This window comes from Cherax quadricarinatus, chromosome 7 (assembly GCF_038502225.1).
Source record: "Cherax quadricarinatus isolate ZL_2023a chromosome 7, ASM3850222v1, whole genome shotgun sequence".
Lineage (NCBI taxonomy): Eukaryota > Metazoa > Arthropoda > Malacostraca > Decapoda > Parastacidae > Cherax > Cherax quadricarinatus.
This window is the reverse complement of record NC_091298.1, coordinates 41673810-41701100: the sequence shown is the minus strand read 5'-3', so window position 1 is coordinate 41701100 and position 27291 is coordinate 41673810. Positions and strand designations below refer to the sequence as shown.

The window sequence follows — 27291 nt, the reverse complement described above, 5'->3', positions numbered from 1 at the left end:
CACACTGGCCGATTCCCACCAAGGCAGGGTGGCCCGAAAAAGAAAAACTTTCACCATCATTCACTCCATCACTGTCTTGCCAGAAGGGTGCTTTACACTACAGTTTTTAAACTGCAACATTAACACCCCTCCTTCAGAGTGCAGGCACTGTACTTCCCATCTCCAGGACTCAAGTCCGGCCTGCCGGTTTCCCTGAACCCCTTCATAAATGTTACTTTGCTCACACTCCAACAGCACGTCAAGTATTAAAAACCATTTGTCTCCATTCACTCCTATCAAACACGCTCACGCATGCCTGCTGGAAGTCCAAGCCCCTTGCACACAAAACCTCCTTTACCCCCTCTCTCCAACCTTTCCTAGGCCGACCCCTACCCCGCCTTCCTTCCACTACAGACTGATACACTCTTGAAGTCATTCTGTTTCGCTCCATTCTCTCTACATGTCCGAACCACCTCAACAACCCTTCCTCAGCCCTCTGGACAACAGTTTTGGTAATCCCGCACCTCCTCCTAACTTCCAAACTACGAATTCTCTGCATTATATTCACACCACACATTGCCCTCAGACATGGCAAGCCCAAGCCAGGTACTGGAAATAAGTCACTTTGTCTGACTTTTCTGGGCTATCCCAGGTTCTCTATGCATACACTGCTATGTATGATAATCTATGTAACTGTATTTGTGTATACCTGAATAAACTTATTTACTTCTAGTCTGTCAACTGAGTACAAGAAACCGCCCATTTACTTATTTCAACTACCCAATAAAGTGGTCAGAAATTTGCAATTTGGCCAATTTCACACAAATTTCAACAGATGCCAATTTCGAAATAGTGTCCAGAATAAATAATGCAGACATTCCTGGCACTAAAATAACATTTTCTCTGTTCATTAGTCACGGCTTATATTACTCTTGCTTGCCATTTGGAATTTTTATTCACAAAAAAATGGAAGATTTACTGTTATGCAGACTGCTGCATTATTGCAATAATTGTATAAATAATGTCAATCCATTCTTGACTCCGTACTGGAATTTGGACTGGCAAGCGGACAGATATTGGACGGTGACGTCATTTGTTTACTCTTGAGCTTCACTAAAGAATAGAACATTTTTGCTACTGTGAGTGCAATTTCAAGGTACTTTTCTTCATGAAAGCAATCAAAATCATATCTATTTCTGTAATATATCTTTCATTCTATCAAATGAAACCGAAAAAATGAGAATATAACCACAACAACCATACAAAAATATACCGCTAAGCGGCCGCTAATGGCTGAGAAGTGAACTCTGCTATTTATGGTCTAATTTTTTAATTTTTGGTGTACGTGAAGAAGTATCTTTCCATCATACATTATCCAACTTTGAATAAGATAACCCAACAAACAACTGAGAAAATAATAATAATATAATAATAATAATAATAATAATAATAATAATAATAATATTAATAATAATGATAATGATAATAATCTTTATTTACTACACGTACATGTACAAGGTATACAGGCCTAGCTGACATCAGTGACATACTACTGTATAGAAAGCCGCTTGTTATGCAGAGTATTTCAAGAAAATTAGGTCAGTGTCCCAGGATAACACCCACACTAGTCGACTAACACCCAGGTACCCATTTACAGATGGGTAAACATAGACAACAGGTGTAAGAAACACACCTAATGTTTCTACCCTGGCTGGGAATCGAATATTTACCAAAAATCATATATGGCTAACCCAAGCCAGGTACTAGAAATAAGCCACGTTGATTTTTTTTTGGGTTATCCTAGGTTCTCTACACATATGCTGCTGTGTGTGATAATCTATAGAGAGAAAATAACTTTTTTGTTTCATGTTTATGGTGGAGTACGAGTGTATATCATAGCCCTGTGCTATACTCCGTTTTCTCTAATATAAGCCACCAAGACAAGGATAGGAGAATGGTATTTGTTTACCATATCCTCTTCATAACTCTGTCGAACTGCTCGGTGTTATGCCAAATATTATTCATTCTGGAGTATTTAACATGTTTTATGTTATTTATATTGTTTCTTGTGTCATATTAGATCAGTTGTGATAGGCAAATAAGCTGTAGTGTTGATATTAGCGTAATAATAAGCATATTCTCCTGCTTCATGAGACTGAGCTCATGGCAACTGACAGTGGCTTCAAAGTCACCTTATCTTTAATGGATAATGTACTGTGTAGGTGCTTTACATAATGAGAAGCATTTCTTTTATTCACTGGAACCATGGCTAGGGCTAAAAGTAAGCAGGTTAAAACAATAAACGGAGACAAAGAAATTGGAATAACTTATGCAGCAAGTAGCGCCACCAAACAGTATCAGCAGGTTGGTGTGGCGACCCTGGAAATTTGAAATTATGCTAGCCAAAATTAGTGCCGAATAACTGAAAGAACCGAATAACTGATTGCTGGATTTGTGAGGGAGGACTGTACCTATTACTAAACCCCTTTCTATACAAAGTTCAATCAAAGGGCTCCCATTATCATTTACACCTGGCACCTCAAACTTACCTACCACACCAATTGTGGTAGGTCCCCTACCACAGTTACTCTCTCACTTGGTTTGAAAGCTCCTATACATTCGCTTAACATCTCCCAAAATATCTCTCTCCTCTACACTCCTCTCTTCTCCAGGTGTATACACGCCTATTATGACCCACTTTTCGCATTTGACTCTTATTTTAATCCAGATAATCCTTGACTTTATACATTTATATTATAAAATATTAATTATGAAGAAGGCCACTAGCATGCCTAGGCATTTGGGGAAACTAATACTAATTCTTATTATATATTGACACATGTTGTGGAGCAGTACATTTTAATATTCATTATTGCATATTGATGTTAAAGTTAGATAACTGAAGTGATTAACATTAATTAGATTAATAATAGGGAGGTAGTACAAAACATATAACGACAATACAGTTAATAAATTTAGTAATGGGAATGGTTTTATCTTGGCATGATACACTGTTTCTATAAAAGCTCCTATATTGTCTGAGTATTTTAGGCAAACTTAGGGCTAATTTAAGATTAATTAGGCAGTGACTATATTAGTAATTTTATGTTTACAGTCATTTGGGTGAGTGTAAGTGTAAAATAGGGAGAATTACGGATATTGAGAGTAAGTCTATTTTGTTTTGGATGTGTTATGATACAAAAAAGAGAACAGGTGGTTTTTCTCACATAGCTGATGATGGGGTGTGTTAGTTCAGGGTTAATATTAGAATTTATGCTTTTGTAAATGTAGTTTGCACAGTAATAGGTGTGAATGCTTTGTACAGTGAGTTTAGGCCTTTGAAGAGTGGGGTGTGTGTGTTGTCTAGCATTAGATTGTGTGATAATTCTTACTGCAGCTGTTTGTTGGGTTGTTATTGACTTTATGTGGGTTTCTACTCTTGATCCCCAGGCACATATAACATAGGTGAGGTAGGGATAGATAAGTAAACAGTTTTGTGTGAGTAGGGCTGATTGTGGTACATATTAATGTATCTTTGAAAGGATCCCAACTGTTTTGGACATTTTTTTTGTTATGCATTGGATATGGGTGTTGAATTTCAGGTTGCTGTCAAGGTGCAGGCCCAGAAATTTGCCCTCATTATGTTTAGCAATATGAGTGTTGTCAATCATAATGTTCAGTTGGGTATCACCTGTTCTGCTCCGAAACATAATGTACAAGGTTCTGTCAGTGTTATGTGTAATTTTATTAGCAGTCATCCTGGTCGATATTTTTACTAGCTCTTCATTAACAGTAGTGTTGAGTGAGGCAAAATTAGGGTGGGAGATGACATAAATCGTATTGTCAGTGAAGAGATATAAGTTGTTAAGATAAACTTGAAAGATTGTTGATGTATAAAAGGAAAAGGGGGGGCCAAGAATGCTACCCTGTGGTACACCAGTGTCCAGGGGTCTTTGTTGAGGAGGTTGTGTCCTTGACAGAGACGTCTCATATTGCTTTCTGTTAGTAAGGTAGGACTTGATAAATGCAAGTGCATGGCCTCTTATACAGTAATGATCAAACTCAAGGAGTAGGATGCTGTCATCAACTGTATTAAAAGATATCTTAAGGTTGATAAAGAGTCATAACTGGTATTCATTTTTTTCCAGTGCTGTGTATAGTAGGTCTAGCATATTTATTATTGTGCCATTTGCTTTTGTTTCTCCTCAGGCCTAACTGCCAGGGATTTAGGATGCTTTGTGATGTTACGAAGGAGTATAACTTTTTGTGTATGAGTTTCTCAAAGATTTTGGAAAGTAATGGCAAGTTTGATATTGGCCTATAATTGTTTACATCTGTTGGATCACCACCTTTATGTATTGGTGTTATCCCTGCTAGCTCGAATGATGCTGGGAAAGTGTTGATTTCTAGTGATTTGTTGAAGAGTAATACAATGGTGGGTGAAAGGATATGAGCTGCTTGTTTATATGTTAGTGGAAGTACAGCGGACCCTCGTTTTTCGTAATTAATCCGTTCCAGAGAGTGTGACTATTATCGAAATTGACGATTTGCAAGTCCATTTTCCCTATAAGAAATAATGTAAATCCAGTTAATTGATTATAGATATCCAGAAGTATCAACAACTTTTTTTACCTTAAAGATAGATTTACATCTTATCTCTTAACATTCAACATGACAGTTACCTTTATTAAAGGCTGTTGTTGATGAATGAAAGACAGGGAGGAGGGGAGAGGGAAGAGAGGTTATTGTTTGGAAGGGGAATTCCCCTCCATAAGGACTCTAGGTCACTTCAGGGGTCACTTCCCTTGCCACTTCCCTAGCTTAATCCTTTCAGGGTTTCCGACGTGCTAGTACAGCTTACGCACCAAGGTTATTGATGTACTAGAATGCCTAAATTCTAGTGCCTTCAAATCTAGTAAGAGAAAGCTGGTAGGCCTACATATGAAAGAATGGGTCTATGTGGTCAGTGTGCACAGTATAAAAAAATCCTGCAGCACACAGTGCATAATGAGAAAAAAAAAAGCTACGACCATGTTTTTGGTTTAAAACAGCAAATTTTCTGTGTATTTTCGTATGGTATTTATGGTTGTATTTTAGTTTTCCTGGTCTCATTTTATAGAATGGAAGACATATTACAGAAATTGAGATGATTTTGATTGGTTTCACAATTAAAAGTACCTTAAAATTGAGCTCAAAGTAGCAGAAATGTTCGATTTTTACCAAATTTCAAAAGTAAACAAATCATGCCAAGTGTCCAGTACACATCAACTGGTGAGTCTAATATTCTTCCACAAGTGCACTGATATTATTTATATAATTTCTACACCATTTCTACACTAATGCAGTAGTTTGCATAACAGTAAAGCTTCTATTTTTTGTGAGAATAAAAATTCAAAGTGGAAAGCAAAACAGATGTAAGAGGGGCCTGGGGACGTGACTAATGAACAAAGAAAATGTTATTTTAGTGCCAGGAATGTCTCTTGCTTATTCTGGATCCTATTTGGAAATTGGCATCTTCTGAAATTTGTTTGAAATTGGCAAAATTGCCAATTTCTGACTACTTTATTGGATACTTGAAATCGGTAAATGGGTGGTTTCTTGTACTCATTCCATAGACAAAATGGAGCTCTAACGAAATAGATATGATTTTTTTGTCGACTAGTACACTGAAATTGGCTGAAAATAGGGCTCAAAGTGGGCGAAATCGCCGATATGTGAACATCGTCGAGACCGCTAACTTTGTGAGAGCATAACTCCATAAGTTTTCCATCAAATTTCATACTTTTGGTGTCATTATGATCGGGAAAAGATTGTCTATCATTTCAAAAGAAAAAAATAATTTTTTTTTTTTCCGAAAATTTTTCGACCTTGAGAATGAGATTAACCTTTTCAGGGTCCAAGGCCCAAATCTGGAGTCACGCACCAGTGTCCAAGAATTTTCAAAAAAAAAAATTGTTATTTTTTCTTATGAAATCGTAGAGAATCTTTTTGTGAAGGTAATAAAACAAAACGTACGAAATTTGGTGGAAAATTGACGAAATTATGCTCTCGCGAATTTTGATGTGTCAGCGATATTTACGAATCGGCGATTTTGCCGACTTTGACTCCCATTTTAGGCCAATTACATTATTCCAGTCAACCAAATTCTTAGCTATTTCACTAGTATTACTTCTATTCTATCGATTGAGCACAAGAAATCGCCAAGTCAACTGTTTCAACTACAAAATAAAGTGATCGGAAATTGTTAATTTGGCCAATTTAACACAAAGTTCAAAATATTCCAATTTCAAAATAGGGTCCAGAATGAACAATGTAGGCATTCCTGGCACTAAACTAACATTTCCTCTGTTCATTAGTTATGTTTTGAGGCTTTACAAATAAATTCCATTTTGATTTTTTATTCACATAATGAATTTTTATTCACACCAAAAAATAGAAGATTTACTGTTATGCAATACTGTAATAATTGTATAAATATCATCACCATATTTGTGAATGTATATTAGACCCACCAGCTGATGTGTATTAGACATGTGAGGTCGTTTGTTTACTCTTGAATATCGGCAAAAATTTAACATTTCCGCTACTTTGAGCTCAGTTTCAAGCCATTTCCAATGCTAAAACCAATCAAAATCATCTCTATTTCTGTAACATGTCTTCTATTCTATCAAATGAGACCAAGAAATCGCAAATACAACTATAAAAAACATACGAAAAAACACTGCAAAGTTGCTGTTTTAATCGAAAAATCATGATTTCATTTTTTTTCTCTCATTATGCACAGTGTGCTGCAGGATCTGTTTTATGTGGTGCACACATACCACATAGATGTATTCTCTCATATCTAGGCCCAAATGTACCACTCACAGTTTATCAGAGTGAGCTGAGCTCATGGCGTAGATCTACGGTTTGGACCCTGAACGTAAAGCCGTAGATCTACGGGACGGACCCTGAAAGGGTTAAGAGAGGGCCTCTCGACCCTGAAAGGGTTAAATATAGATGTACATACAGAAAAGAATGCCAAATAAATGTAAAGCACTAATAAAATGTATAAATGAACATTTAACATCACACCTACCTTTATTGAAGACTCTTGTTGGTGTATGGCAGACAGGGCAGAGGGAGGGGAGGCGAGTTTATTGTTGGAGAATATGACACTAATATCAACACTATAGCTTATTTATCTATCACAATTCAACTAATCTGCCATAATAATCAATATTAATAACATAGAAACATGAAATATACTCTAGAATGAATAAAATAAGTCCAAAAAAATTTCCAAGACCGTAGGCATAGGCATACTATCGAAGATACGGTACTATGTTCCACAGTCAGCCCTCCTGGCCCTATATCACTCACTTATTTACCCCTATCTCACCTATGGAATTTGTGCATGGGGCTCAACAACAATAAACCATCTCAGATCATTAATTACGCAACAAAAGGCTGCAGTCAGAATGATAACAAATTCCCACTACAGGCAGCACACTCCACCAATATTCAAAACTCTAAACCTACTCACCATTCAAAACATCCATACTTATTACTGCACCTACTACATTCATAGAACACTTAATTCTGATATAAACCCTCCCCTCAAACGTCTCCTTACCAACCTCAACAGAACACACAACCATAACACAAGGCACAGATCACTCTTTGATGTTCCTCAAGTCCATCTCACGCTATGCAAAAACTCAATGCACATAAAAGGCCCTAAAATCTGGAATTCATTACCTGTGAATATAAAGGAAACACTGTTTATAAATTCAAGTCTCTTCTCAAAAATCACTTACTCACCCACAACTAAATAAATACTGAATAATTGTATCTCATAAATGTCTAACCTGTGACCCAATCAAACTTTATTTTTTAATTACATTACCTAACAGAATACTCCAATCTACTGGATGCTCAGCAACACAGTAAATGACCATATGACCTGTCTTTGTAATACTCATTTGTGTTAAATTGTTATCTGATTACAATAATGTATTTACCACTGAATATATCATTGCTTAGTTAATCTTAAGTTAATTTTAAGCCTGCTCATAATGCTCTGACATTGGCATGTTGCACTGTAATAACTTTGCACTTCAATGTATCATGTTCAAATTAATAAATAAATAAATAAATAAATTATGAATGTCACAAGAAGTGTTGTGTTGTGTTGTTGTTGGGGGTATAAGGGCCACTGAGAGCATAAGCCATAGTGGAGCAGCAGCTGAGGCGGTGGTGTTTTCTGTAGCACTATATAACTCCAACAACATTGGAGGAGTTAGAAGAATTGCTGAATCACTGAAGAAGGCACCCTCTACCACCATCACAACCACTACCACCATCACTGCCACCCTCTACCACTATCATAACCACTACCACCATCACTACCACCCTCTACCACTGTCACAACCACTACCACCGTCACAACCACTACCACCATCACTACCACCCTCTACCACTATCACAACTGCTACCACCACCACTACCACCCTCTAACATCATCACTAGCACCCTCTACCACTATCACAACTGCTACCACTCTGCCACCACCACTTTCGTATTTTTCTGCAAACTTTTTCTTAAATTATGTGTGTTTCTCACATTCTTTACCAAAGGGCTGGCACTAGAAGCTTTCTTTGGAGCCATAGTGATTTATTTAGCAATTGCAGGCACTAAAACGAATGGAATGTTATGAAATGTATTGTATGAACTTGTGGGATCATCGTCACTCACTGATAAACAATGACACACTGGCTGGGAATGGAGTGTGAGTTGGCTCAGGGCTGTGTGTACGTGTCCCAGATGAACGACTATTTGCGAGTCAATGTTTTGATGAAAAAAGTTGCGATTTCCGAAAATTATGACTTTTGAGCCTTACGAAAAATGAGGGTCCACTGTACTTGGGTTACATTTCCTGATTTATTTTTTAGAGTTTATTATCATGGTAACCTCAGTGGGCTCTGTTGGTGTAAGACAGAGGGATGTTGGGATGTTTCCATCTAGATAATCATTAGCTTGGGCATTGGTAATTGGAATTTTACTTGCAAGATTTGATCCTATGGTTGAGAAGTCATTTAACTTGTTAGCTGTATCAATAAGCTGGAACTTCAGTTCATTTGGTGCCCAGGATCTGAGAGAATGTTTTCCAGGTCTTTTTATGTCTCTCGTTTCAGTGAATCTATTAGAATAGTATAGTTGCTTAGAATTTCTGATTAATTTGGTGAGGACTGATGTATAGTGTTTGATAAAGTGTTTAGTTATTAACCCTTTGACTGTTTACCCCCACAGTAGAATAAATAAACATAAATATGAGATGTGGTAGTCAGACAACTTGTATGAGTGATGGCAAAAATAGTGTTTTCTCTAGTCCAACATAAGAGAAAATGTGTTACTGAACGTAACTGTAGAAAATTATTCCTTTTGTATGCCTTCACTCAGAGCGTCATTTCTTCTAAAAATGGTGTTACATGAGAATGGGAGTGTTCCTCTTTATTTATTCTACCGTATCAACGTAGAGACAACTTGTATTCAATGTAACTTGTACACAAACCAGACGTGTTTGCCTGGTTTGTTTACAAAACTGGAGTTTGCCTGGTTTGTTTACATAACTCCATGAGTCAGTCTCTCTCTCTCTCTCTCTCTCTCTCTCTCTCTCTCTCTCTCTCTCTCTCTCTCTCTCTCTCTCTCTCTCTCTCTCTCTCTCTCTCTCTCTCTCTCTCTCTCTCTCTCTCTCTCTCTCTCTCTCTCTCTCTCTCTCTCTCTCTCTCTCTCTCTCATCATCTTAGGGTTTGACAGGTTAAGGATTCCTAACTTTATTGGCAAGCTAAGAGCTGTTACCTACATCAGCTCATTTGAAAGCATTTTTATTGTTATGAGACATACAAGTAGGGAACAGGATGAAGTTGGAGCCATCTGTGGGCCAGCATTTTCATTTGATCAACTGACTTTATCTCGTTGACATCATTATGCTGTACGAATGTGCGTGGATGTAGTGCAGATGACAAGAAACAGATGATTGCTGATGTTATGAATGAAAAGAAGTTGGATGTCCTGGCCCTAAGCGAAACAAAGCTGAAGGGAGTAGGGGAGTTTCAGTGGGGGGAAATAAATGGGATTAAATCTGGAGTATCTGAGAGAGTTAGAGCAAAGGAAGGGGTAGCAGTAATGTTGAATGATCAGTTATGGAAGGAGAAAAGAGAATATGAATGTGTAAATTCAAGAATTATGTGGATTAAAGTAAAGGTTGGATGCGAGAAGTGGGTTATAAAAAGCGTGTATGCACCTGGAGAAGAGAGGAATGCAGAGGAGAGAGAGAGATTTTGGGAGATGTTAAGTGAATGTATAGGAGCATTTGAACCAAGTGAGAGAGTAATTGTGGTAGGGGACATGAATGCTAAAGTAGGAGAAACTTTTAGAGAGGGTGTGGTAGGTAAGTTTGGGGTGCCAGGTGTAAATGATAATGGGAGCCCTTTGATTGAACTTTGTATAGAAAGGGGTTTAGTTATAGGTAATACATATTTTAAGAAAAAGAGGATAAATAAGTATACAAGATATGATGTAGGGCGAAATGACAGTAGTTTGTTGGATTATGTATTGGTAGATAAAAGACTGTTGAGTAGACTTCAGGATGTACATGTTTATAGAGGGGCCACAGATATATCAGATCACTTTCTAGTTGTAGCTACACTGAGAGTAAAAGGTAGATGGGATACAAGGAGAATAGAAGCATCAGGGAAGAGAGAGGTGAAGGTTTATAAACTAAAAGAGGAGGCAGTTAGGGTAAGATATAAACAGCTATTGGAGGATAGATGGGCTAATGAGAGCATAGGCAATGGGGTCAAAGAGGTATGGGGTAGGTTTAAAAATGTAGTGTTAGAGTGTTCAGCAGAAGTTTGTGGTTACAGGAAAGTGGGTGCGGGAGGGAAGAGGAGCGATTGGTGGAATGATGATGTAAAGAGAGTAGTAAGGGAGAAAAAGTTAGCATATGAGAAGTTTTTACAAAGTAGAAGTGATGCAAGGAGGGAAGAGTATATGGAGAAAAAGAGAGAGGTTAAGAGAGTGGTGAAGCAATGTAAAAAGAGAGCAAATGAGAGAGTGGGTGAGATGTTATTAACAAATTTTGTTGAAAATAAGAAAAAGTTTTGGAGTGAGATTAACAAGTTAAGAAAGCCTAGAGAACAAATGGATTTGCCAGTTAAAAATAGGAGAGGAGAGTTATTAAATGGAGAGTTAGAGGTATTGGGAAGATGGAGGGAATATTTTGAGGAATTGTTAAATGTTGATGAAGATAGGGAAGCTGTGATTTCGTGTATAGGACAAGGAGGAATAACATCTTGTAGGAGTGAGGAAGAGCCAGTTGTGAGTGTGGGGGAAGTTCGTGAGGCAGTAGGTAAAATGAAAGGGGGTAAGGCAGCCGGGATTGATGGGATAAAGATAGAAATGTTAAAAGCAGGTGGGGATATAGTTTTGGAGTGGTTAGTGCAATTATTTAATAAATGTATGGAAGAGGGTAAGGTACCTAGGGATTGGCAGAGAGCATGCATAGTTCCTTTGTATAAAGGCAAAGGGGATAAAAGAGAGTGCAAAAATTATAGGGGGATAAGTCTGCTGAGTATACCTGGTAAAGTGTATGGTAGAGTTATTATTGAAAGAATTAAGAGTAAGACGGAGAATAGGATAGCAGATGAACAAGGAGGCTTTAGGAAAGGTAGGGGGTGTGTGGACCAGGTGTTTACAGTGAAACATATAAGTGAACAGTATTTAGATAAGGCTAAAGAGGTCTTTGTGGCATTTATGGATTTGGAAAAGGCGTATGACAGGGTGGATAGGGGGGCAATGTGGCAGATGTTGCAAGTGTATGGTGTAGGAGGTAGGTTACTGAAAGCAGTGAAGAGTTTTTACGAGGATAGTGAGGCTCAAGTTAGAGTATGTAGGAAAGAGGGAAATTATTTCCCAGTAAAAGTAGGCCTTAGACAAGGATGTGTGATGTCACCGTGGTTGTTTAATATATTTATAGATGGGGTTGTAAGAGAAGTAAATGCGAGGGTCTTGGCAAGAGGCGTGGAGTTAAAAGATAAAGAATCACACACAAAGTGGGAGTTGTCACAGCTGCTCTTTGCTGATGACACTGTGCTCTTGGGAGATTCTGAAGAGAAGTTGCAGAGATTGGTGGATGAATTTGGTAGGGTGTGCAAAAGAAGAAAATTAAAGGTGAATACAGGAAAGAGTAAGGTTATGAGGATAACAAAAAGATTAGGTGATGAAAGATTGAATATCAGATTGGAGGGAGAGAGTATGGAGGAGGTAAAAGTATTCAGATATTTGGGAGTGGACGTGTCAGCGGATGGGTCTATGAAAGATGAGGTGAATCATAGAATTGATGAGGGGAAAAGAGTGAGTGGTGCACTTAGGAGTCTGTGGAGACAAAGAACTTTGTCCTTGGAGGCAAAGAGGGGAATGTATGAGAGTATAGTTTTACCAACGCTCTTATATGGGTGTGAAGCATGGGTGATGAATGTTGCAGCGAGGAGAAGGCTGGAGGCAGTGGAGATGTCATGTCTGAGGGCAGTGTGTGGTGTGAATATAATGCAGAGAATTCGTAGTTTGGAAGTTAGGAGGAGGTGCGGGATTACCAAAACTGTTGTCCAGAGGGCTGAGGAAGGGTTGTTGAGGTGGTTCGGACATGTAGAGAGAATGGAGCGAAACAGAATGACTTCAAGAGTGTATCAGTCTGTAGTGGAAGGAAGGCGGGGTAGGGGTCGGCCTAGGAAAGGTTGGAGAGAGGGGGTAAAAGAGGTTTTGTGTGCGAGGGGCTTGGACTTCCAGCAGGCACGCGTGAGCATGTTTGATAGGAGTGAATGGAGACAAATGGTTTTTAATACTTGACATGCTGTTGGAGTGTGAGCAAAGTAACATTTATGAACGGGTTCAGGGAAACCGGCAGGCCGGACTTGAGTCCTGGAGATGGGAAGTACAGTGCCTGCACTCTGAAGGAGGGGTGTTAATGTTGCAGTTTAAAAACTGTAATGTAAAGCACCCTTCTGGCAAGACAGTGATGGAGTGAATGATGGTGAAAGTTTTTCTTTTTCGGGCCACCCTGCCTTGGTGGGAATCAGCCAGTGTGATAATAATAAAAAAAAAGAAAAACATACAAGTAGGGAACAGGATGAAGTTGGAGCCATCTGTGGGCCAGCATTTTCATTTGATCAACTGACTTTATCTCGTTGACATCATTATGCTGTACGAATGTGTTCCATACTCGAGTCATCCTGGGTATGTATGATCTCCCATATTGTGACCCTTCACCAGTACACAAACAACCATGATATGACCCTTCACCAGCGCACAACCAGGATGTGACCCATGCCTGTCCACTAACCCCCAGTATAACACCCACACCAGTCCACTAACATCCAGGATATAACCCATACCAGTACACTAATACCTAGGATGCCACCCGCACTAGTCTTCTAACACCTAGGATGTGAGTCACACCAGTCGAATAACACCCAGGATGCCACCCACACCAGTCTACTTATTCCCAGCATGCCACCGACACGTCATCTCCCAAGTATCTGAAAACATTCACTTCTTCCATACTCCCCTTCCCCAATTTGATATCCAATTTTTCTTTATCTAAATAATTTGATACCCTCAGCACCTTACTGTTTTCTATGTTCACTTTGAACTTTCTACCTTTACTCTCAACTTCACGTGTCCAGGCCCCTTTTGCTTTCTATTTTGAATTTTTATTCAAGCAAGAAATAGAAGATTATCTGTTATGTAGACTACTGCATTATTGTAATAATTGTATAAATAATTTCAACCCATTCATGACTGTGTATTAGAATGGTTAGTTGGACACTTATTGGATGGTGACGTCATTTGTTTACACTTGAAAATCGACAAAAATTGAACATTTTTGCTACTTTGACCTCAATTTCAAGGTCCTTTTCATTGTGAAATCAATGAAAATCATCCTTATTTCCATAGTATATCTTTCATTCTATCAAATAAGACCAAGAAAACAATTTCGACGAAAACTGAAGGAATATTGCTCATGAGAAATAATGTGAATCCAGTTAATCTGTTTCAGACACCCAAAAGTATTAAAAAAATATACATTTTATAGAGAATATCTATAGTTTTACATACAGAAAACAATGAGAAATAAATATAAAGGACTATTGAATTGGATAAATGAACATTTAACATCACTTTAATTTTTATAGACAACTCTTGTTGGCATATGGAAGACGGTGAGGAGAGGAGAGGGCAGATAATTTATCTCTACCACCATCACTACCACCCTCCAGCCAGACTGACTCAGAATGCTCGAGATGCTTTGTGGGAGTGTGGGCGGACATGTTCGGTACGGCGTACGACTGTCAACTCAATGAAAACCGAGCTGATAAATGAAAACTAGGACACAATTTTGACAAAAAAAGTCATATAAAACCAAGTTCGATGAAAACCAAGGCAGACAAAAACCGAGGTTCTGCTGTATATATTCTTTTATGATAGTCAATATATGTATAGAATATGAGCAGCTCTCAGCTATCTTGTATGACTTAGTATGAAGTAACAACAACAGTCTTACAAGACACCCAGAACTCACCACGTGGAGGTGGCTGCATAACAGAGTTCCTTTTTTTTTTTTTTTTTTTAACCCCTTTCCCCTTTTTTCACAGTTTCAGTCCCCTCTTGAACCTTGTAGCTCAATGTTTTTTCTTGTTGTTCAGTGTGGCATTTTTTGTTTTTTTCTTTTTCTCTTTACTTACAGTGGAATTATCTTTATTTTGATTCTTTTTGGTCTTATTTTTCTTGTTTTTTTTAGGTTCTTCAACAGGAACATCCTTGGTAGTCAAGTTAGTGGGGACTTGGTTTGGCTTGTAATCTGGCTTAAATTCAAGCCATTTAGGGTCAGGGATCTCCTGGTAGATGATCTGTCTTTCTGGTTCTTGTTTAGTGGTGGATTGAGAAAGATTATTTTTCTTTGGAAATCTGAGCCTCTGTGGTGGACGCCGAAGTCGTGGGAATCTCCCGGCGGCCACAACACATCCGCTCTCCTCCTCTCTCAAACCGTTCTCTTCAAATTTCATTTTTGCTTTATACTATAGTGATTTTGTTGAAGTTCACTACATAAGACAACCAGTGAACATATCATAAATTGTATTTCATCACTGACCTCATCACTATAATATCAACAAAACAAAAAAATAGTTACCCTCGAATTATGAGCAGTAAGGGTAGTGTTGATAGTTCTGGTGATAGTCATAGGTTTGCTGGTTATTTTAAATAGTTACCCTCGAATTATGAGCAGTAAGGGTAGTGTTGATAGTTCTGGTGATAGTCATAGGTTTGCTGGTTATTTTTTTTTTTTTTTTACCCTTTTTCCCTTTTTTCACATTCTTTGAGTCCACCATTCCTTGAGACTACATTTCCTTGAGACCACTGTTCCTTGAGACCATCGTTCCTTGAGACTACTATTCCTTGAATACACTGTTCCCTAAGACAACCATTCCACTAAAACCCAGGATGCAACCCATACCATTACACTAACACCCAGGATGCCACCCACACCAGTCTACTAACACCCAGGATGCCACCCAGACCAGTACACTAACACACAGGATGTGACCCACACCATTCTACTAACACCAACACCAAAGATGCCACCTACACCAGTCTACTAACACCTAGGATATTACCCACAGCAGTCCACTCACACACAGAATGTGACCTACCCCAGTCTGCTAAGACCCAGGATGCCACCCACACCAGTCCACTAATTCCCAGGATGCCACCTACATCACCCCACTAACACCTAGTATGCCACCCACACTAGTCCATTAAAAACCAGGATGTGAGCCACACCAGTCCACTTACATCCAGGATACCACCCACACTAGTACATTAACCCCCAGGATACCACACATACCAGTTCACTAACACCTAGGATGCCTCCCACACCAGTCCACTACCACTAAGGATTCCACCCACACCAGTCCACTAACTCCCATATTGTGACCCTTCACCAGTACACAAACAACCATGATATGACCCTTCACCAGCGCACAACCAGGATGTGACCCATGCCTGTCCACTAACCCCCAGTATAACACCCACACCAGTCCACTAACATCCAGGATATAACCCATACCAGTACACTAATACCTAGGATGCCACCCGCACTAGTCTTCTAACACCTAGGATGTGAGTCACACCAGTCGAATAACACCCAGGATGCCACCCACACCAGTCTACTTATTCCCAGCATGCCACCGACACGTCATCTCCCAAGTATCTGAAAACATTCACTTCTTCCATACTCCCCTTCCCCAATTTGATATCCAATTTTTCTTTATCTAAATAATTTGATACCCTCAGCACCTTACTGTTTTCTATGTTCACTTTGAACTTTCTACCTTTACTCTCAACTTCACGTGTCCAGGCCCCTTTTGCTTTCTATTTTGAATTTTTATTCAAGCAAGAAATAGAAGATTATCTGTTATGTAGACTACTGCATTATTGTAATAATTGTGTAAATAATTTCAACCCATTCATGACTGTGTATTAGAATGGTTAGTTGGACACTTATTGGATGGTGACGTCATTTGTTTACACTTGAAAATCGACAAAAATTGAACATTTTTGCTACTTTGACCTCAATTTCAAGGTCCTTTTCATTGTGAAATCAATGAAAATCATCCTTATTTCCATAGTATATCTTTCATTCTATCAAATAAGACCAAGAAAACAATTTCGACGAAAACTGAAGGAATATTGCTCATGAGAAATAATGTGAATCCAGTTAATCTGTTTCAGACACCCAAAAGTATTAAAAAAATATACATTTTATAGAGAATATCTATAGTTTTACATACAGAAAACAATGAGAAATAAATATAAAGGACTATTGAATTAGATAAATGAACATTTAACATCACTTTAATTTTTATAGACAACTCTTGTTGGCATTTGGAAGACGGTGAGGAGAGGAGAGGGCAGATAACTTATCTCTACCACCATCACTACCACCCTCCAGCCAGACTGACTCAGAATGCTCGAGATGCTTTGTGTGAGTGTGGGCGGACATGTTCGGTACGGCGTACGACTGTCAACTCAATGAAAACCGAGCTGATAAATGAAAAGTAGGACAAAATTTTGACAAAAAAAGTCATATAAAACCAAGTTCGATGAAAACCAAGGTAGACAAAAACCGAGGTTCCGCTGTATATATTCTTTTATGATAGTCAATATATGTATAGAATATGAGCAGCTCTCAGCTATCTTGTATGACTTAGTATGAAGTAACAACAACAGTCTTACAAGATACCCAGAACTCACCACGTGGAGGTGGCTGCATAACAGAGTTCCTTTTTTTTTTTTTTTTTTTTTTTTTTTTTTTTTTTTTTTTTTTAACCCCTTTCCCCTTTTTTCACAGTTTCAGTCCCCTCTTGAACCTTGTAGCTCAATGTTTTTTCTTGTTGTTCAGTGTGGCATTTTTTGTTTTTTTCTTTTTCTCTTTACTTACAGTGGAATTATCTTTATTTTGATTCTTTTTGGTCTTATTTTTCTTGTTTTTTTTAGGTTCTTCAACAGGAACATCCTTGGTAGTCAAGTTAGTGGGGACTTGGTTTGGCTTGTAATCTGGCTTAAATTCAAGCCATTTAGGGTCAGGGATCTCCTGGTAGATGATCTGTCTTTCTGGTTCTTGTTTAGTGGTGGATTGAGAAAGATTATTTTTCTTTGGAAATCTGAGCCTCTGTGGTGGACGCCGAAGTCGTGGGAATCTCCCGGCGGCCACAACACATCCGCTCTCCTCCTCTCTCAAACCGTTCTCTTCAAATTTCATTTTTGCTTTATACTATAGTGATTTTGTTGAAGTTCACTACATAAGACAACCAGTGAACATATCATAAATTGTATTTCATCACTGACCTCATCACTATAATATCAACAAAACAAAAAAATAGTTACCCTCGAATTATGAGCAGTAAGGGTAGTGTTGATAGTTCTGGTGATAGTCATAGGTTTGCTGGTTATTTTTTTTTTTTTTTTACCCTTTTTCCCTTTTTTCACATTCTTTGAGTCCACCATTCCTTGAGACTACATTTCCTTGAGACCACTGTTCCTTGAGACCATCGTTCCTTGAGACTACTATTCCTTGAATACACTGTTCCCTAAGACAACCATTCCACTAAAACCCAGGATGCAACCCATACCATTACACTAACACCCAGGATGCCACCCACACCAGTCTACTAACACCCAGGATGCCACCCAGACCAGTACACTAACACACAGGATGTGACCCACACCAGTCCACTAACATCCAGGATATAACCCATACCAGTATACTAATACCCAGGATGCCACCCGCACTAGTCTTCTAACACCTAGGATGTGAGTCACACCAGTGCAATAACACCCAGGATGCCACCCACACCAGTCTACTAGCACCCAGGATGCCACCCAGACCAGTACACTAACACACAGGATGTGACCCACACCATTCTACTAACACTAACACCAAAGATGCCACCTACACCAGTCTACTAACACCTAGGATATTACCCACAGCAGTCCACTCACACACAGAATGTGACCTACCCCAGTCTGCTAAGACCCAGGATGCCACCCACACCAGTCCACTAATTCCCTGGATGCCACCTACATCACTCCACTAACACCTAGTATGCCACCCACACTAGTCTATTAAAAACCAGGATGTGAGCCACACCAGTCCACTTACATCCAGGATACCACCCACACTAGTACATTAACCCCCAGGATGCGACACATACCAGTTCACTAACACCCAGGATGCCTCCCACACCAGTCCACTACCACTAAGGATTCCACCCACACCAGTCCACTAACTCCCATATTGTGACCCTTCACTAGTACACAAACAACCATGATATGACCCTTCACCAGCACACAACCAGGATGTGACCCATGCCTGTCCACTAACCCCCAGTATAACACCCACACCAGTCCACTAACATCCAGGATATAACCCATACCAGTACACTAACACCTAAGATGCCACCCGCACTAGTCTTCTAACACCTAGGATGTGAGTCACACCAGTCCAATAACACCCAGGATGCCACCCACACCAGTCTACTTATTCCCAGCATGCCACCGACACGTCATCTCCCAAGTATCTGAAAACATTCACTTCTTCCATACTCCCCTTCCCCAATTTGATATCCAATTTTTCTTTATCTAAATAGTTTGATACCCTCAGCACCTTTTTCTTTTCTATGTTCACTTTGAACTTTCTACCTTTACTCTCAACTTCACGTGTCCAGGCCCCTCTTGCTTTCTATTTTGAATTTTTATTCAAGCAAGAAATAGAAGATTATCTGTTATGTAGACTACTGCATTATTGTAATAATTGTATAAATAATTTCAACCCATTCATGACTGTGTATTAGAATGGTTAGTTGGACACTTATTGGATGGTGACGTCATTTGTTTACACTTGAAAATCGACAAAAATTGAACATTTTTGCTACTTTGACCTCAATTTCAAGGTCCTTTTCATTGTGAAATCAATGAAAATCATCCTTATTTCCATAGTATATCTTTCATTCTATCAAATAAGACCAAGAAAACAATTTCGACGAAAACTGAAGGAATATTGCTCATGAGAAATAATGTGAATCCAGTTAATCTGTTTCAGACACCCAAAAGTATTAAAAAAATATACATTTTATAGAGAATATCTATAGTTTTACATACAGAAAACAATGAGAAATAAATATAAAGGACTATTGAATTGGATAAATGAACATTTAACATCACTTTAATTTTTATAGACATCTCTTGTTGGCGTATGGAAGACGGTGAGGAGAGGAGAGGGCAGATAAGTTATCTCTACCACCATCACTACCACCCTCCAGCCAGACTGACTCAGAATGCTCGAGATGCTTTGTGAGAGTGTGGGCGGACATGTTCGGTACGGCATACGACTGTCAACTCAATGAAAACCGAGCTGATAAATGAAAACTAGGACAAAATTTTGACAAAAAAAGTCATATAAAACCAAGTTCGATGAAAACCAAGGCAGACAAAAACCGAGGTTCCGCTGTATATATTCTTTTATGATAGTCAATATATGTATAGAATATGAGCAGCTCTCAGCTATCTTGTATGACTTAGTATGAAGTAAGAACAACAGTCTTACAAGACACCCAGAACTCACCACGTGGAGGTGGCTGCATAACAGAGTTCCTTTTTTTTTTTTTTTTTTTTTTTTTTTTTTAACCCCTTTCCCCTTTCTTCACAGTTTCAGTCCCCTCTTGAACATTGTAGCTCAATGCTTTTTCTTGTTGCTCAGAATGGCATTTTTTGTTTTTTTGTTTTTCTCTTCATTTACAGTGGAATTATCTTTATTTTGATTCTTTTTGGTCTTATTTTTCTTGTCTTTTTTAGGTTGTTCAACAGGAACGTACTTGGTAGTCAAGTTAGTGGGGACTTGGTTTGTCTTGTAATCTGGCTTAAATTCAAGCCATTTAGGGTCAGGGATCTCCTGGTAGATGATCTGTCTTTCTGGTTCTTGTTTAGTGGTGGATTGAGAAAGATTATTTTTCTTTGGAAATCTGAGCATCTGTGGTGGACGCCGAAGTCGTGGGAATCTCCCGGTGGCCACAACACATCCGCTCTCCTCCTCTCTCTCTTTCCAGTGTAATAATAATAATAATAATAATAATAATAATAATAATAATAATAATAATAATAATAATTTTTAAATTTTTTATACATCGACCCTTTCCTACCAAGGTAAGGTGGCCCGATAAAAAAGAAAATCTTTCATCATCATTCACTCGATCACTGTCTTTCCAGAAGAGCACTCACGCTAATTATAAAACTTCAAAATTAACTTCCCTGCTTCAGAGTGCAGGCACTGTTCTTCCCATCTCCAGGATTCAAGCTCGACTTAAGAACATAAGAACATAAGAAGGAAGGAACACTGCAACAGGCCTACTGACCCACGCGGAGCAGGTCCATGTCCCACCCCGGATAAGACCAATGACCCACCCAGTCTGGTCATCCCCACTCAAGGATGGAGCACTGTACCAGACCCAGCAGCAAAGCTAGTCAGGTCCAACTCACACCCACCCACACCCATTCATGTATTTATCTAACCTATTTTTAAAACTACACAATGTTTTAGCCTCAATAACTGTACTCGGGAGTTTGTTCCACTCATCCACAACTTTATTACCAAACCAGTGCTTTCCTATATCCTTCTTGAATCTGAATTTTTCCAACTTGAAACCATTGCTGTGAGTCCTGTCTTGGCTGGAAATTTTCAGCACACTATTTACATCCCCTTTATTTATTCCTGTTTTCAATTTATATACCTCGATCATATCCACCCTAATTCTACACCTTTCGAGAGAGCGCAGATTCAGGGCCCTCAGTCTATCGTCATAGGGAAGATTTCTGACACATGGGATCATCTTTGTCATCCTCCTTTGTACGTTTTCCAGAGCATTTATATCCATTCTGTAATACGGTGACCAGAACTGAGCAGCATAGTCTAAATGAGGCCTAACCAAGAATATATAGAGTTGAAGAACAACCTGAGGACTTCTATTATTTATACTTCTAGATATGAAGCCAAGAATTCTGTTAGCTTTATTGGGAATACTAATGCACTGTAGTCTTGGTTTAAGATTACTGCTAACCAGAACTCCTAAATCCTTTTTGCAATCGGTAGTATTAAGATCTACATTATTTAGTTTATATGTGGCATGGTTATTTAACTGTCAACATTTAGAACTTTGCATTTGTCAATATTAAACTGCATCTGCCACTTCTCCGACCATTGCGTCAGTCTATCCAAATCATCCTGGAGTGCTCTAATGTCCTCATTAGAATGAATTGGATGGTCTATTTTAGTGTCATCAGCAAATTTGCTTATGTCGCTATTTATTCCCTCATCTATGTCGTTTATGTAAATTGTGAACAACGGGCCCAACACTGACCCCTGAGGAACACCGCTTGTGACGTGCCCCCATTCCGATTTCTCCCCATTTATGCAAACTCTCTGCTGTCTATTTGTCAGCCATGCCTCTACCCAGGAAAAAAATTCCCCTCCTATTCAGTGTGCCCTAAGTTTCCTCAATAGCCTCTGGTGTGGAACTCTATCAAAAGCCTTACTGAAGTCCATATACACAACATCATATTCATTACCATGATACCTCCTCAAACACCTTAGTGAAAAAAGTTAGTAAATTCGTAAGACAGGAACGCCCCTTTGTAAAACCGTGTTGAGAATCATTAATCAATCTGTGCCTGTCAAGATGGCTACGAATGGCTTCGGCAATTATTGATTCTATAAATTTTCCCACTATGGAGGTAAGGCTTATTGGTCTATAGTTCGAAGCCAAGGACCTGTCACCTGCCTTGTAAATAGGTATTACATTTGCCATTTTCCACTTATCAGGCACTATGCCAGTTTGTAGTGATATGTTAAAAAGATTAGCCAAAGGTATGCTAAGTTCCTCTTTTTTACATTCCTTTGACACCCTTGCAAACAGTTTATCAGGACCTCGGGATTTGTTAGGTTTTAATTTCTCTATTTGTCTGAGGACCATGTCACTAGTTACTGCTATCGTACATAGTTTATTATCATCCTGTTCTACGTAATCTATTATTTCAGGCATATCGCTAGTATTTTCCTGGGTGAAAACTGAGAGGAAGTAGTTATTTAGTATTTCACACATATCCTTATCACTGTCAGTGATCTGACCAGAGTTACTCTTAAGTGGGCCAATCTTGTCCCTAATCTTACTTCTGTATACCTGAAAGAATCCTTTTGGGTTAGTCTTTGAATCCCTTGTGACCTTAGCCTCATAATCCCTTTTTGCTTTTCTTATTCCTTTTTTTTATTTCTCTCTTTAATTGAAGATATTGATTTCTTAACTGCCCATCCCCTCTTTTGATATGCCTATATATACCTCTGTTTTGACCAATGAGATGTTTTAATCTATTGTTCATCCATTTGGGATCATTTTTGTTAGATCTAATTTCCCTACTTGGAACAAAAGTTGTCTGGGCAGCTAGAACTATGCTCTGAAAAACGTCATATTGGCAACCAAGATCACCTACCTGACCCATAGTCAGGACATCCCAATTTAGCCCACCCAAGTAATTTTTCAGTCCCATGAAGTCAGCCAAGCGAAAATCTGGGTCAGAGATTTGATTGCAGTTATCTGGGTAATTCCATGATATATTGAAACTAAGTGATTTGTGATCACTTTCCCCAAGCTCATCATTAACCTCAAGATTATTAATTAGTGAATCTTTGTTGGTAAGAACCAAGTCAAGCAGATTGATTCCTCTAGTTGGTTCTGTCACAACCTGTTCTAAAAAGCAATCCTGAACCGTATCAAGAAAGTCACTAGACTCAAGATTTCCTGTCATATTGTTCCAATCAATTTGTCTAAAGTTAAAATCTCCCATTATCACAACATTTTCATATCTAGATGCCTTATGAATTTCGTCCCATAATAGCTTACTGCACTCCCTATCAAGGTTTGGGGGCCTATAAATCACACCCAAAATTAATTTGTCACGTCCCTCGAGAAACTGTAGTCAAACCGATTCTGTGTTCGATGTTTCTAATCTTATATCATGTCTAAAACAACAATTTAAATTTTCTCTGACATACATCGCCAAACCACCACCCTTCCTGTTGACCCTATCAGTGTGGAATAGTTTATAACCCTGTATGTTGCATTAAGAAGGCATTTCTCTATCTTTCAGGTTGAACCAGGTTTATGTTATACCAATAATATCTATATTACCTACACTTGCAAGTAATTTTAGTTCATCTATCTTATTTCTTAGACTCCTACTATTTGTATAGTAAACCTTTAGGGAGCTAGTCACTCGTTGCCCTCTACTATCTCTCTTTGTTTGTTGATCAGTTCATTTGCCATTACTAGCAACTTTATTTTGAATATTGTCTTTTAAACATATCCCTGAGGTATACCAGTAATAAATGCTGTTTTTAACCCTAATGCTGCAGCCTGATTGTTTCCCACAAACATCCATACCTCTATAATCTATCAGTTTAAATCCCTAGACAAGTCATCAATTACCCTCTCAATTGAATTGGCTAATGCAACCACTCCATCCCCAGAGAGATGAACCCCATCCCTTGCATACATATCACATTTGCCAAAGAAAGGGTCCCAGTTATCAATGAATGGGATTGCAAGTTCCTTGCAGTACCTGTCTAGCCAGCGATTTATACCAGTTGCCCTAGACATCCATTCATTGCCCACTCCCTTTCTAGGCAAGATGCTACATATGACTGGGATCCCTCCCTTAGACCTAACCACTTCTATGGCTGACCTGTAATTATCCAGCAGCTCCTCTCTCCTGCCCTTCCCAATGTCATTACCTCCAGCACTAAGACAGATAATGGGCTTGTTCCCATTACCTACCATAACATTATCCAACCTGCTGACTATGTCGCCAACACCAGCTCCAGGAAGACACACTCTCTGTCTGAACTTTCTGTCTCTGTTACAAAATGCATGGTCCATATATCTTACCTGAGAATCATCTACTATTAAAATATTCTTACCTTGATTAGCAGGGGAATCAGTGGTACCTTCAACCTCACTAACCACTGACGTACACTCGTCTTGGAGAACAGAGAATCGATTTCCTACCTTCACAACTTCTCTATTAACTCTCCTCATCTTCCTTCTTCCTGAACTGTGAACCACTTGCCACTTAAAGCGGCTGCCACTATCACTGCTGGTGACCATTCCTACCTTGCCAGCTAAATCCTTCTCACACTCGCTCCCAAACTCATCTATGCGAAGCTTCAGCTTCCTATTTTCCTCCTGAAGAAGTAGAATCTCCTTCTTCAACACATGAACCTAGGATTCTAAAGCACTACAACAAGCCATGGTATGGGTAACAGCCCACGCTAACTCCCAAGAGCTTGGCAGGTATGACCGCACTTGACCACTGACCTCAGCGTACTTGTAAGTGTCCCTGAATCCCTTCATAAATACTACCTTGCTCACACTCCAACAGCACGTCAAGTCCTAAAAACCATTTGTCTCCATTCGCTCCTTGCAAGACATAAGTGTTGGTGTTACTCTGTTTAACTGTACGTGTGAGTGCAAGACATAAGTGTTGGTGTTACTGTTTTTAACTGGTTTAAGAACATGATACTTGTATTTAAAATGACATAGCAGTAAAAGCCAAGACTGAGCCAAAATTACCTGGCATCTACAATCAGAAGAAAGATGATTGTGTCTGAAATAGAGATTAATGATTCAAGGCATTTCGTCTGCGAGTATTTGGTTCTTTCATCAGAAATTTGGCATCACTGAGTCTCATCAATTGGTTTCCGGCATATCGGTATTGTACACATGTGTTGTTTACGTTGTCGCTTCTATATGCATTGATTTGCTTCAAACATGTTCTTAAGCTTTGTGCATCCACAAAGCATTATGTAAATCCCTGCGTTGACTGGTTTAGGATTCACCACTTTGATCCTGGTGAGGTCTCTGAAAGATGTACTGTTTTCAGTGGTGACTCTAGTGTTGGTATTTGTGAGTACTTTGGAGAATCTACTGAGAGGAGAATCTACTGTTGAGGAGGATTATAATTGTCTTCGAAATGGCGTTAGTGCTTGACTAATTGATGATCTTACAGTTTTTATTGAAAAGGGAAGAAAAATGTAGCTCGGTGAAGGTTTTGTGTTTGTAAGCGCACTCTTCGTCAAGAAACTTGGCGCTACAAATTCGTTTCGCTCTCAGGAAACGAGTCGATGATGATGCTTGATGCCGTTTTTCTATATGGACTGGGGTCAAAGTGTGTGAGATCATATTTATGTATTAGCTTGCTGTAGACCTAGAATTTTAGGATGTTACCTGCGCTGAAGATGAAGACGTTGGAAAATGGTAACCTCTCATTAATCTCTTTTCCATGTGAGAACTGTATTGCTGATTGAGCTGCGTTAAGCCTCCTCTCTACGTTCCGCATGTCTAAACGTTTGGGATTAACTTCGCCAGTTTTAACCGACTAATCAAGTCTTGGTTTTCTTCCTATGTCACGTCTCACTAGCTGAAGCAGCTGGTGCTGATGTGTTAAGAAAATAATATAATACACCTACATCATGTTTTTATTTTAGGTTGGGTCGATCAGTTGATCGCCAGGTCGGGTCAACTCCTTCCCATCCCACGACCCGTGCTAAGTCAGATGTCTCCGCAGTCCAAAATAACAAGTTCACCGAGTCCGGGACGGTTACTTCTCAGCGCATGAAGAGAGGTGCTCCAAGCATGTTATATGTCACTGCCATCTCATAGTCCCTCCACCTGGACCAGGGATATCCGCCCTGAAGACGAGATATCAACGTAGCCTCTTATGAAGATTCGCGATAACAACTTTCTGAGAATCGGCAACGAGACAAATCAGCAGAATACCCAAGTACACTGAGTACACTGGCTCCATATTGATGTTGAGGCCAGTCAAGATACCCCAGAGAAATTTGGTCAGGTCCGGTTGAACCTGATAATCAAATAAGACCTGAATTCTAGCCCTTAACCTTACCTTACCTGTAAATGACCAAATACACATCTCATTTTCACCAGTATCGATTTACCTGTAACCGGGTATGGAGGTGTGCGGAGGTCTTGCACTACTCTTAACTTCCATGACAATAACACTGAAGACACGGATAACAATAGTTCAAGTATCTCAAAAAATAGTGGTTATGTATGCCAGTCTGAATGAATGACAACACTCAGTTATGTCCAAAAACACTTTACTAATGTTGTTTTTAGACATATGTGCATTTCTGTCTAAAAACACTTTCAGCTAACAAGTTATTTGCTTAGTGGGTTTTGTTCAAAAATTATATTGTTTTTATATGAATTATGGGCACAAATTTATTTTTTTTAGCTCTGTTAATTATTCATTATGAAGATATACGTTGACACAGTTTAATAATCGCCCTATATACCATTTTCATTATTTTTTCAGAGGCTGTTTAATATTATGGAAATTAGTTATCATTGTCACTGTTTTGCTATAAACTTTCAAGCATAAAAAACCCTGAATCTAAGTGATATTTTTGAGACCAGTGAACCTAGTAAATAAATGATACCAGGCAATTATTTGTATTAGTTTCATATACACGGCTTGGCAACCCAGAGTGCACACAAGCCAACACTTGGCAACCCAGAGTGCACACAAGCCAACACACATCTCTGTATTACACAACTATATTTCTTGAAACGTTTGGGATAAGTGAAT

General features: G+C 38.9%; 1 long non-coding RNA gene across 2 annotated transcripts; it reads left to right on the top strand.

Moving 5' to 3' along the window:
- Nucleotides 1-27149, top strand: LOC138852354 (uncharacterized). 2 transcript variants are annotated; one of them, XR_011391681.1, is made up of 2 exons: nucleotides 1-1118; nucleotides 26168-27149. It is a non-coding gene; the product is annotated as an uncharacterized lncRNA (long non-coding RNA). The 2 variants fall into 2 exon arrangements; XR_011391680.1 differs by lacking the exon at nucleotides 1-1118 and adding an exon at nucleotides 1365-1577.
- The last annotated feature ends 142 nt before the right edge of the window (nucleotides 27150-27291 follow it).